Here is a 14,377-nt window from a genome sequence, read left to right on the forward strand (position 1 = left end):
GCTCTGGAGCACATCGGTTTTCCCGCAAGACATCAAAAAGCTCTTCCATGCATGTCTCACCACGAGCTATTTCACGTGGAATGGCGATTTCTACGAACAGCTGGAAGGCGTCGCCATGGGTAGTCCTCTTAGTCCAGTGGTGGCCAACTTCTTCATGGAACAATTCGAAGCACAGGTACTTGATTTGGGGACTTGCAAACCTAAGGTGTGGTACAGGTACGCCGATGATACTTTCGTAGTGTGGAGCCATGGTGAAGAACAGCTCGGTGACTTCCTAAGACACTTGAACAGCCTCCATGCCAACATAACATTTACCATGGAAGTAGAAAAGGACAAGAAACTGCCATTCCTAGATGTGCTGGTCACAAGGGACGGTGGGACCTGGGACACAGCGTGTATTGAAAACCGACACACTCAGACCGATATCTGCACAAACTATCAAACCACCACCCGAGCCAGAAAAGGGATACGATTAATACTCTCGTAACGAGAGCAGGACGAATATGTGAGCCGCAGCGCCTCAGACGAGAAATGCAACACCTGGAAAGTGTTCTAAGGAGTAATGGGTACTCCACAAATTATATTAGAAGTGTAACAGAGCCAAACACTCGGCGGAGTAAGGAATCAGAAAAAGAAATGTCGGGTACGGTCTTTCTGCCATACATTTCCAGAGTGACGGACAGAATTGGCCGTATATTGCAAACATGGGGTAAAGACGATTTTCAAACCGACAAGGAAGATCAAAGAGTGTCTTATATCGGTGAAGGAGAAAAGGGACCCACTTGCAGTGTCGGGAATATACCGTACACCATGCACATGCGGAAAAGTTTATGTCGGAATGACTGGACGATCAATTAACACCAGGATCAAAGAGCATAAGTGACATTGCAGGTTGGTGAAGGTGGAGAAATCGGCCGTGACAGAGCACGCACTGAGTGAGACAGAACACGTAACATAATTCGTCGACACGGAAGTTCTGAATGTAGAAAAGCACTATCACACGCGCTTGTTCAGAGAAGCTGTAGAAATACATGGATAATTTCAACAAGAAAGAGGAAAACCTTAAGGTAAACGGATCCTGGCTTCCCGTACTGCAGCGAACGACCGTCGCAGGTAGCAAGAGGAGAACCGCACCGGAAATGACCGCGGAGAAGCCCTCGGACGTTGGCGCGCCAGGTACATATAGTCTGCGGCCGCGAGCTCGCCTCCAGTTCACCACCGGCAATGGAGGGTGAAGCTTTGACAATGCCAGCCACTCATGCTGGCGAAACGTCAGTAAAATTATTAGATGAACGTCGGCCGAAGAACCCGAGGCAGAAGCCAATAGGCAGTTTGTTATTGATTAACTTTACAGAAATAGTATTTGACATGGACTGTCCAACAGCCCTGTTGCCTTCATTGTACCAGTTGTGTAGCAATCATGCAAACATGACAAGGGAAATTGGGGTACGTACGGTGGCATAAAGGTGGTCATTTGCCATTCGCTCTTACCCGTGATTTATCCTCTAATTGAGACTTCCACGGCGTTGCTGAAGGTACAAACTGATCACTACAGTGCTCTCTCAGCCATTATGGAAGACGTCCGAAACCGGAGTAGCCAAGCAGCCCTTTCCCCTCACAGTTCTCACCAACGAAATACACTGCGAAGGCAATCATGGACCCAACGCGGTTCCCAGGTGTGGCAGTCGCATACGAGCTGATTCAGACGCAGAGGTTGAGCTAATGATGCGGCTGTACACTACTGTTTGTGAAAATTGCAGCACCAGGACAGGAAACATGATACTACAATAAAGTTTATGTCACAGTGTGGGGACGCGACAGTGCACAAATGAATATAATTACAGAATTGTACACTCACTTTGACGATGAGAACTGAGTACCGTGTGAAGCCACCGCGTGCTGAAAGCGATCCTGTAGTCTAGACCCTGTGGCAGAGAATCTAAGAGGGTTGCTGCTGCGGAACACATTGCCGAGGGATTTGAAGCCACGTCCAAAAAGCATCGATAGTGGTTGCAGGAGGACCAGACCGAACAAACTGCCGACCTATCATATAGTAGGGAAGTTCGATGGGTGACTTGTCATGCGACTATGCAGGCCAGGGAAGTAGTGATATCGTTCCTTTTTAGGCTTTCTCACCGCATTTGGCCAGGTATTGTCCTACTGAAATATAGCATGTGGAACTGCGTTCTCCGGCCGTTGTGGCTGAGCGGTTCTAGGTGCTTCAGTCTGGAACCGCGCGACCGCTACGGTCGCAGGTTCGAATCCTGCCTCGGGCATGGATGTGTGTGATGTTCTTAGGTTAGTTAGGTTTAAGTAGTTCTAAGTTCTAGGGGACTTGATGACCTCAGATGTTAAGTCCATAGTGCTCAGAGCCATTTGAACCGTTAAGTTCAGAAGGGGCAGGTCTCTGAAACCTCCCTGGTGTAGCGGTTGTTGTTCAGATTGCCCGGAATACTTAGGGGGCGAGACTGGATGTTACACACGATGATCACGGTAAGGCAAGATGAAGCGGGATTCGTCCGGAAACGCTAAATTTTGCCACTCAGCACGCCAATCACGTCGTTCACGAGTCCATTGAAATCTGAGGCATTTGGTGGTTGCAGATAAATGGAAATGGACGCAATGGCATGCGTGTCTCCAACCCAGCCCGCAGCAGGCGGCGTCGAACCGTCGACGCAGTCATATCAGCATCCGCTGGTGTGCTCCAGCGTCGAGCAAACACTGTAACGGGAAGGTTCTGTAAGTTACGGCCATGCGGACAAGATGGCAATCATCCCGCGGTTTGGTCACAAAGCGTGGGGCAGTAACCGCTCGCCCTTAATACGAGCCTGTCCAACGCACTGGTTACACATACCTTGCATGTCGTGGTTATACCGTTACGACGCGGTATGAAAAAAGCTATTCCCAGATAGAAATCATTCTATGCCATTCTAACTCACTCAGGTACCGATATTGCGCCTTTTGATGTCGACAAGGCATACCGCCTCTTGCTTGTACGCGTCTACTTTGTTCGGCGGCTCTATACCGACTGAGCGTGACGTAACACTGACCTGTCCGTTCCCTCAAAGATGGGTGTTACTGGGTATACGCGCACCCCATCACCCTACAGTCATGTATGTATGTATGTATGTATGTATTGAACTGGGGACCTAGAAACGACGGGGAGGCTCCGACCCCGCCGTAGCCCTCAGTGGTTCACAACCCCACAACAGGCTACAGCAGTCCACTCATCCCACCGCCGCCCCACACCGAACCCAGGGTTATTGTGCGGTTCGCCCCCCCCTCCGGAACGTCTCACACGAGATGAGTGTATGTAACCCCAGTGTTTGCGTGGTACGCGTACGTGGAGACAGTGTTTGCGCAGCAATCGCCGAAAACTGCCAAAAAAAACATCCACAGGCTGGCCGGCACACCGGACCTCGACACTAATCCGCCGGGCGGATTCGTGGCCGGGACCGGAACGCCTTCCCGCTCGGGAAGTAGTGCGTTAATCGGATATTATGGTTACACTGTTCTATTCATCTTCTGATTTTAGAATGATTCACACAATTCCTTCTGAGTATTCCGATTTTGACAAAGAGTTGTGTGTATCACAGGTTACGGCAATAGCTCCTGCCGCATGAAATACCTTCCGCCATGCATGGTACAGTAGCAGGGTACTATGCTGGCTTAGTAGCACATTTGTAGATGTTATGGGTGTTCCGTGAAGGTGATGTCGACGTCTCGTGTTTCTTCTTCGAACATTATTCGCTTGCGAAGATCGTCCTTGGCGATCACGTTGTTATGCCAGGTACTTTTTCCTGTTTAGTGATGCGTTGCGCAGGTGCTTTAATCAGCGTGTCGTAATCACAGCCCGGGAGCGGAAGCAGTGCCCAGCAGTCAAGGCCGGCACCGCGCCTCAACAAGCCGCTCGCCCCTTAATAAGCATCCATCCACCCTCACCCGACCCGGGGCTCTTCCCGATTATACACACAACCCATGCGGACCTTAGGCATGGTTCATTTGTTCTTCTTTATTTTTTTTATATACCCTCTCTTTCGAGATACAGAGTAAAATGTGGCCACCCACTGAAGAGATGTACCCACCCACTGAAGAGATGTGCCCTTACTAGGTAGTGAGTAACGTAGGCAGTAAATGACAAAACACTTCACAGTCATTTTGCAGCCTTAGTCCATTACAAGTTCTGGTCGAGTGGTACGGTTTTTCCCAGCGAAGTCTCATTTTTAATGACTGCCGATGGCGCACTTCGGTTAGCCAACTCCAATCATGTGTCGTGGGATGTACAGATACCCAGCCCAGTAAGGTATGTGAAAACTGCTCATTACTGTTACGGATATAAGTGGTATTTTCGTCTGACTTACCAGTTGTCAGGAAGATGGTAAAACTCCAAAAGAACGCCTTGTGAACTGACATATTAAAAGGAATCGTATCAATGTACAAATAGCGCCCAAAAAATTGAGTGTGCATGAAGTCATATATCAATTTCGAAGTTGAAACTTCCTGGCAGATTAAAACTGTTTGCCGGACCGAGACTCGAACTCGGGACCTTTGCCTTTCGCGGGTAAGTGCTCTACCAACTGAGCTACCCAAGCACGACTCACGCCCCGTCTCGGTCCGGCACACAGTTTTAATCTGCCCGGAAGTTTCATATCAGCGCACACTCCGCTGCAGAGTGAAAATCTCATTCTGGAATTTCGAAGTTTCTGAGCTAACGCTAGAACAATAAAGGAGCACGAATTCTAAAAAGCTGCTGCCCGTCGTGGATGAAGATGCGGCCTCACCGGCTGCATAAACTCCACCCAGTGAGAGACGTCCGCTCACAGGCTGACTGAACGTGCTGTCAACAGTGTTTCGGTTCGTTTTACACTGTCCTCCGTTTCTATTTCGTGCTCATCTTCTCATCCAAACATACTTACTTCACCTAATGTATAGCATAATTTGTTCTGTGTATTCTAAATCTTGTGTGTCTCAGCAATTCGTCCCTTGCATTACACCTTCCAGTGTCAAGTCAGAGCTTTCTCGTTAAGTCTTTCCAAGTACCTCATGATTTCATGACTAACGTGTGAAGTTCCACAACAACTTCTTGCTCTACTCTATTTCAATGTCTGACATCAGCAGTGTTTTGTCGTTGAAGCACGTTTTCTTCACATGAAATTGTATCTTGTGTCACTTGCTTGCACAATCTCGAATAATCTCGCTACTTACAGAGAGAATTCTGTAATTTTTTGCAGCACTGTTTCTCTTCAGATTTTGGTGCTAAGTATTCCACCTTTTCGTTTACGGTTCCGTACCTCAGTCGGTAAAAATGGACCCCTTATAGGATCGTTTCGTTATTAGTTTGTCTGTCCGACTGTTAAGAACGCATTTTCTCAGGTGCAGATTGGCGTATAAAGTTGAAATTCATATAATTCAAATAATTATGTGAATTTTAAGTATGGGTTTTATTTCCGCACATGTTATCTGAGTCGATGTTCTATTCTTGGACCCTCATTTTGCCATATGAAGTAAATTTAATTAATGATTACGTATAATGCATTTTAACTATTGAATTTACAATACTGGTTACCCATGCATCCTAAAATTAGTGCTCTTTACCGGTCTCACTTACTTCAATAAGTGATGGACGTATCGAGACCATCACCAGACCCAGCAGGTTAGCCGAGAGCGCTAATGCGGTGATTCCTGGACGCGGGTATGCGCGCCGGCCCCGGATCGAATCCACCCGCCGTATTAACGACGAGGGCCAGTGTGCCGGCCAGCCTGGATTTGATTTTTGAGGCGGTTTTCCACATTCCCCTAGGTGAATACCGGGCTGGTCCCCACGTCCCGCCTCAGTTATACGACTCACAGACATTTGAAACACATCCGCGCTTTTCCACGATTTACACTGGACGCAGACAGATAGGGTACTCTGATTCCGTCCCGGGGGTACGGGGTGGCGGCAGGAAGGGGATCCGGCCACCCCTTCTTATTAACATGCAAAATCCGATTTAACCACGCCAACCCCGCGCAACAAGCGGGACAAATGTGCAAGCGATAGTAGTAGTAGTAGTATCTATCTAGACCATCACCAGAACTTACTATATATATATATATATATATATATATATATATATATATATATATTAATGTTGATACCTACATCCGAATGTATTTATGGTATGTATGGCTGGTATGCATGGCTGTTAATCACATTAAAGTTTTTGTATTTTTTATGTACCACTAGGCCTGTTATAGATTGTTCTTCATCTAACTGAACTTAATAAATTACTCCTCTGCTTTTCTGTTTGTATCACCTCTATAGATGTAGCTTTGAAGCATACAATTTATGTGGTCAAGACGGACCTTTACAAATAAAATACCATAACACGATGGCAGTCTCATTCGCAGACTTTGTCTTCAATTAACTGCTGATAAAATAAACCGGAGAAAGAACGAATCAGTTCTAAATGCAAGTTTTGTGGCGAAGATTTAAGTGGGTGTTACTGTTGTCAAGAGGAAGCACCACGAGTAAATGGAACACGTTTTACAAAAATGGTTCAAATGGCTCTGAGCACTATGGGACTTAACATCTATGGTCATCAGTCCCCTAGACTCAGAACTACTTAAACCTAACTAAGGACATCACACACATCCATGCCCGAGGCAGGATTAGAACCTGCGACCGTAGCGGTCGCGCGGTTCCAGACTGAAGCGCCTAGAATCGCTTGTCCACAACGGCCGGCTCAAGTTTTACAAGAGACACATTGTACACCGCCGATATTTGCACTATTGTACAGATATTTTTAGTGAAACTACAAGGATATATAGTGGTGAGAAATCGAACGAAACGCAGTTACTCTCCAACGATCTACTTGACACCACCGGTCCCTTAGGCCCTATCCCAAAATACTCAGAAACATCTGGAAAAACGGTCCAAATTTTGACAGAGGGTAGCAGGTTCACCTTGTATATTCAGGCTTTCAAAGTTTTATACCATTGGAATATCTGCCAATTGAAGGTGGGCTTGTGTCCAAGGGGAGCAGAGAATGAAAGAATAATCAATGTTGTTGTATTGTTCCTGTGTCGGAAGACTGGTTTGTTGCAGCACACCATGCTACTCTATCGTGTGCAGGCCTCTTCATCTCCGAGTAGCTACTGAAACCTATACCCTTCTGAATCTGCTTGCTTTATTCATCTCTTTGTCTCCCTCTACACCCTGCACTTCGCTCCAGTACTAACTTAGTGATACATTGATGTCTCAGAATTCGCCCTGCCAACCGATCCCTTCTTCTAGTCAGGTTGCGCCACAAATTTCTTTGCTCCCCAATTCTCTTCAGTACGTCCTCATTAGCTGTGTGACCTTCCCATCTAATCTTTAACATTCTTCTGTAACACCACATTTCCAAAGATTCTATTCCCTTCTTATCGAAACTATTTATCGTCCATGTTTCACTTCCGTACATAAGTACTCTCCAGACAAAGTCTTTCAGAAGAGACGTCCTGACACTTAAATATATACCCGACGTTATTAAATTTCTGTTCTCCAGAAACGCTTTTCTTGCAATTGCCAGTCTACATTTCATATCCTCTCTACTTCGACCATCATCAGTTATTTTGCTCTCCAAATAGCAGAAGTCATATATTACAAGTGTCTCATTTCCTAATCTAATTCCCTCAGCATCAACTGATTTAATTCGACTACATTCCGTTATCCTTGTTCTTACTTTTGTTGCGGTTCATATTACATATTCCTTTCAAGACCGTGTCCATTACATTTAACTGCTTTTTCAAGTCCTTTGCTGTCTCTGACGGAATTACAATGTCATCAGCAAACCTCAAAGTTTTTATTTCTTCTCCATGGATTTTAATTCCTACTCTGTATTTTTCTTTTGTTTCATTTACTGCTATGCTCAGAGTTCATACTGAATAACGTCACGGACAGGCTACAACCCTGTCTCACTCCCTTCTCAACCATTGCTTCCCGTTAATGCCCCTTGACTCTTATAACTGTCGTCTGGTATCTCTGCAATTTGTAAGTAGTCTTTTTCTTCCTGTATTTTACCCCTCCTACCCTCAGAATTTCAAATAGAATATTGCAGTCAACATTGTCAAGAGCTTGTGTAAGTCTAAATATGCTGTAATCTTAGGTTTGCCTTTCCTTGTCTCATTGAAAGGTGTCTGTTGGATTCCTTTCATGTTTAATTTCTTAAATCTGTTGTCATTTACGGCATAAATTCCTCTTCTAAATTTACTGTGGCGTTTCTGACTATCTGGGAGGAGACTGAGTAGTGGAACGTGTTACTTTTACACATAAACAAGAACGATCTGTCACACTACTACACTTTAAAACACGGTTTATATGTAATTCATGTCACACAGTCTCATACGGAACCTACATCCGCTTTCTTTTATATACTGTATATGATAAGATACTGTCATCCCCCTTCCCTTCTGTGTGAGAGGATGAATGAGCAAACGTATTTCTAGTTGCATGCTTGAGGGTAGCAGACAAGGCTGTCTGCTAGAGAACAGTAGGACCAACGTCGGAACAGGTGGCTACGCTTTCTAAAAGCAAAGAGGTTTCTATCCTTAGTATGGTCCTGTCCGTCCGTTGTCATGTTGGTATAGGAAGCTGCCCCTCTGGCCACTTCCGTTTGTATTTGAGAGCCACCCCTCAGGAAGGGACCAGGTCAGTTGGTCCGTGGCGAGCGTCTGAAGTGGTAAGATCTCCGGCTAAGCGCGTGTCTGCTAAGTCCGTAAGACAATGGATTTCTTAAGTTCAGCCTAACTGAAAATTTAATCACCTTTATTTCAGGTTTAGCTCTAAAATATCTAATGTTATCTTAAATTGCAGTGCAGTGTAATTCTCGTGTGAAGTTCAAATTATTTTCCGGTAGTTGCTTTGTCACTACTTTATGAGTAAAGTGGAACCACGTGTTGATCAGTAACTCTAACTAAGATCAATCTTCAATGCGAATGCTTGTGTGATTATAACGTCTCGTCTTGACAATATTTTCAATATAGCAACTTTTCTTTATGTTCAACCCACGTGGGGTGTACTTTGCGAGACCAGTACCACGTGCTTATATAACTGTTTGACCCGTCAGGTTAACAGTAAGACGTTAGTAACCAGTTCGAGGTTTTTCTTTTGGAAATTGCTTTTGATCTAATTTATTTTAATTATCAAAATTATTGTGGAGTTATACGCTTTGTGTAAACCAAGTTGACCACGTGAAGCATGTGGTGTAATCATCAAAGTAGCCCTCAGCTATTCTTTTTGGGAAGATTTCACAGAGAGTTAGTAGGAATTTAGTATACCAGTGTGTGGTAATAACATGACGGACAGGATTGTGCTACGAACGTAATTTCTTTGGCTGAAAATTTGAATCTGTTTGTAGTGGTTAACTTTCTCTTGCATGCGTTTCAACGTTCTTTGTGTGTTGTTTTATGAATGCAGTGTTGTATGCAGTCTCCCAATCTTGGCTCCATATTTGATGTGTTCCGTAAGATTGCAATCTCACATTTTCACAATCCTAAATAAGGCACCAGTTTAGTTAGGAATCATGTGTAATATGCTGAAACTTCAATGATCAATCTTAAAATAAATTTCCAAATATAAACTGATTTCTTTCTTTTTATTTAAATTCTCTTTTTATATATATATAAATATATTACCGGTTGTTGTATGACTATTAAAAGATTATAATTAATGTTAGTCTGTTTGGGAATTTGGTAAACCGAGACTAGATACCTGGTGAAACAGTTGCTTAGTAATGCAAGATTAACTTCCCCAGACAGCTCACAGCGTTTAACCCGCTTTTATTGAATAGCAGTACCGCTAACATAGCAGAATCAAAGTAACAAACTTACACATGGCGACCCTGTTCTGTGATTCCGCTAGACTCTGGAATCTCTGAAACGTTAGATTGCGAGCGTGTTATAATCTTAATTTTTTTTTCCCTACAGCCCTCAAACAACTTCTGCGTTGTTTCCGAGTAGACTTTCAAAAGATTCACGGCGTTGTTGATCGGCGTTGTGTTGTTTGTCTTGTTTTGTTTTCTATATTTGTGTGTTTTATATGTGTGTGTGTGTTTTTTTTCTCGCTTGTAAATTCCACTGTTTCGATCAAAGATAAAAATTTGTTTTGCGTGTGAAAAAGTGCGTACTAGGTTGGGTATCTTTCGTGTGACTGTCGTAATTTTTGGGGAACACATTTATTTTGATTAGTGTGTCGCGTATAGTGTATAAATTGCACTAATGCAGACACGTAACCAAGGTAAAAGTAAGCGGTCCGACAACTTAAGCAACATGGACCAAGGGGATAATTTGATTTCGAATGTTAATGCGTCGGACAGTTCCGAAAATACAATGGGAAATACTTCAGACGAAATGCAAAACAGGACGAACGGGCTCACAGCAGAGCCAGAAATAAATTTGCCTCCTACTAACCAAATTGATTTGGCAGAACTCATGAAAGCCTTATTGCAACAAAATAAAGAAAACGCAGAGAAATCTGAAAAATTGATCCGCGAGCTAGGTGAACAAATGACGCAGAAATCAGAAAAATCGATCCGAGAGCTAGGCGAACAAATGACGCAGAAATCAGAAAAATCGATCCGAGAGCTAGGCGAACAAATGACGCAGAAATCAGAAAAATCGATCCGAGAGCTAGGCGAACAAATAGACGTAAAATTAATCCAGCAGACAAATAAAGTTGACAAGTCGATGCAGAGAGTGTCCGATGATATCTCACAAAGAATAAACAATCTGGCAAGTGAAATAAAAAGTGATATTATGAAAGAATTAGGCCGTACATTTGAACAAATCGATGATCGTCTGCAAGCCTTAGAACAGGGCAAGCGGAGTCGCGATGCAGAATCGAAAGAGAGCGAAGAACAGCTACTTAGGAATTTCCAAGCGCTGAGAGAAGAATGCCAAAGAGAACACCAGCAGGTACTCTCGAGGGTCCAAGAGGCGGAAACGCATTGTCCCACGTCCGTTAGCAACACAATAGCGGACAACAGTTTAGTGATCCACGCGTTGGAACAGAAGTAGAACAATTGAAGCAGACTGGGGCGGAGGACAAGAGACAAATACATGATAAGATTGCGGCATTAGCGGACATTGTAGGCACGATGAAGCTGACGGAAAGCGAGAACAATACTACACCGGTAGCGGCCGCAGAGACCGAAGAAGTGCGTTCGCTTCTTAGATTTCAGAAGGGGCAGTTCGAAGTGAACAGGCAGCACAAAGCTGTAACAGGTGAATTACGAGAACGCGTGGCGCATCTGGAAAACCGCATGGCGTGTGATTCCGAACTCGCCAATAGCACTAAAAATAGCCGTACGAACAGTGCAGAGAGGGACTCCAGCCACGAGGGAGATTTTGACGACAGGGAAGAATGTAATTTGAGGGGCAGACATGAGAAAAATAGAAACATTCAAGGGCCTCGCCAGGAGGAAATGCGGGGATTTGATTTCAAACATTTCCTTACGGTGAGAAAGTTTGAGATATTTCGAAATTCGCAAAAAGGAATACATCCACGAGCATGGCTCGAGCAATTTGAGTTTTGTCTTCCCCCCGACTGGGCAAGTTCACATAAGATAGAATATATGTGTGGGTATTTGGAAGGCGAACCGGCGATTCGCATGAGGTCTGCAGCGCGTCACTGCAACTCCACTCGGGAGTTTCGACAAGCCTTTCTCTCCACCTATTGGTCGGAAGCGGCACAAGATATGGTCAAGCATGGTATAATTATGCTGCCAAATTTGAACCAGTCTGGTTTCGGCAGCCCTGCACGCCTATTCGACCACATGCTGCAGGCAAATCAATTTTTATACGACCCATACGGGCCTGCGGAACTAATTAGGATATGCATCACCAAATTACCGATGCACTTGCGCCACGTCATTCTTGCGGGACGATGCAAAGAGGACGTGGAAACGTTTAAAACACTTCTCCAAGAATTGGAATATAATACAGCAGAATGCCCGCCTAATCAGGCACAAAGTTATTACGGGGCACAGCAGCGCGATCGCAGTCGTGGCCGTAGTACTAATCAACGGCGTGACCGGTCGTCGCGACGCGAACGGAACAATAATCGGGGCGGCCGTATAGAAACAGGGGTAACACTCGCGAGCACAGGTGGAACAACAGAAATGATCGAGGACGTGGACAAGATCGTGAACGCAACAGGTACGGCAACCAGCATCGTTACTACGATGAACACGGTGGGAGTAGGATTGTAGGCGGAGCCCCACATGATGTTGAAATTCGGCCGGCCAACCCTAGACATAATCCGGCAAATGGGAATGAACAAAACCGGCAATGACAAACGATCAGCGCAGAAGGCGCCCAATCGGAGCAAATGAGCGACATGGCAAATGAGTAGAAAGGGCAGTGAGGAGTAGAGAGGACGGTGAGGAGAAAGAATTGATTAGTTTAAATTGGTGACGTATGCATTTTGAATATTATGTTGGTAAAAATTAATGATAAAAAAGTTTCTATGTGATTGATTGAAGTGATGTTTTAATTTTTTTTTCTTTCCTTGTGCAATTAGGATTTAGTTTGATTCAAACGTGAAGAGAAAAGGTTTCTTTGTGAACGAGTAAAATGCTGTTTATGTTTTTTTTGTGTCAATTGAAAAGAGTCGCTCCTGAGGGAAGCAAGATCTGTGTTGAATTAATGCAAAACTCAGGGGAATATCCGATCTGTGGGTATTATGGGTCTGGCAAACCCAGGTCCCCAGCTGTTAGTAGCCTTGTTTCCGATTTTCTGCTTTCAGTGCTACTATCTATCTATTACTATTCTATATCTGTCAGTATAAATGAGGATCTCTTACTATAGTATGCGTGCTGTATGAATATTTTTAAGATAGGAGAACTCTGAGAAAGGAATGAGTAAGTTTAGATTCTTGAAAACAGGATGCGATAATACGATTGTTTAACCATTGGCTTCCCAATATGCGATGATATGTTAATATTTATGATATATGTCCTTTTTGTTCTTTATAGCTGAGTACGTAAAGTGCTGTCTGTGGATTTCGTAAGTATATTGATTCCCTTCAAGGTGAAAGAAGAATTGTGGTTTGTGTAATTTACGTGGCCCTGAAATATTATTGTGGTAGTCAAATACGAGTAGTTTTCCAGCAAATGGAGAATGGAACGGAAATGTGGATCCTTTTTGTAGTCTTCACTGATGTTGAGCCAGAGCCTGAAAAATTATTCTGCGTTAATACTTGTCCTAGAAAAGCGACGTTTATGTGTTTTGCTGATGCTGTGAGCATTACAGCTTACTGTTTTCGCTGGTGCGGGATGCACTGCAGCCTATATGATTTGTACTGAGGAAATTTCCCTCTTGAAGGTAGAGGAAGATTAAATAATTTTGATTATGGGACCGAAGGAAAGCTTGGTTTAAGGTAATAAGGATGAAACAAAACATTTGTCATTTAAACTACAGGAGGATTCAGATCTTTTGTGTCTGTTGCAAGTTCAACATATTAAGATGATACTGTTTTACAGAATAGAGGTGACCACAATTTTGCCATTCATGAGAAATGAATCCAGAATAACCACCACAGGCGAAATAACTGATTTGGAAGCGAAAGGTAACTTAAAGAAGAAACGAAATCGCAGCAAAATGGGTAAGAAAATGTAATATAACCTGTATAATGCAGATATTTTTAACCTTCTCAGAGTCATCTGCGTGATTAACTCTTGTGATAACGTAATTTTAGATGAAATTGTCTTACTGTTTTATGTGTGAATATATGAGTATGATAAATATATTATTGCGAGTCTCTTATCAGGTGTGTCAACTGGTATAAATGTTTTGGCGTGTAAATAACCATTGTTCTTTTTACTGAGTATGTTTAAGGAAAGTTCTACATATTTATCATGTGACAAGACATATGCGGCGAGCGTCAGGAAGAGGACGAATTAGGACAATGTTGTAGTGGTGTAAACACGGTGTTGAAGTAGCATTGAAGTAGCTTGTTGGATTAACTAGTAGTGGATAGAAGTAGAATTTTGAGTAATACATGTTTTGGGGTAGTTAGTTTGTAGTATAGACAACAGGTGTGCATGTGTGTGTGTAAATAACATGTGAACCCTATGCTGCCCTGACCTATTGACCTATACTTGCACAAGGCATAATCCTATTCATTTTAGTGAATTAATAAATAACATTTGATTTATTAAAACGTAAGTGAACCACATTAGTGATGTGGATTTAAATATTATATTGTCAGTTCATTTAATTTTTATTTTTTTTATATTGTCAAGTCATTTCACTTTTATTTTTTTTACATTGTCAAGTCATTTAAATTTTATTTTATATTGTCGATTCATCAAATTTTTTTATTTAAAAAAAATTAAGTCTCACTTTTGTTCTTAAA

Source organism: Schistocerca nitens, chromosome 1 (assembly GCF_023898315.1).
Source record: "Schistocerca nitens isolate TAMUIC-IGC-003100 chromosome 1, iqSchNite1.1, whole genome shotgun sequence".
Classification (NCBI taxonomy): domain Eukaryota; kingdom Metazoa; phylum Arthropoda; class Insecta; order Orthoptera; family Acrididae; genus Schistocerca; species Schistocerca nitens.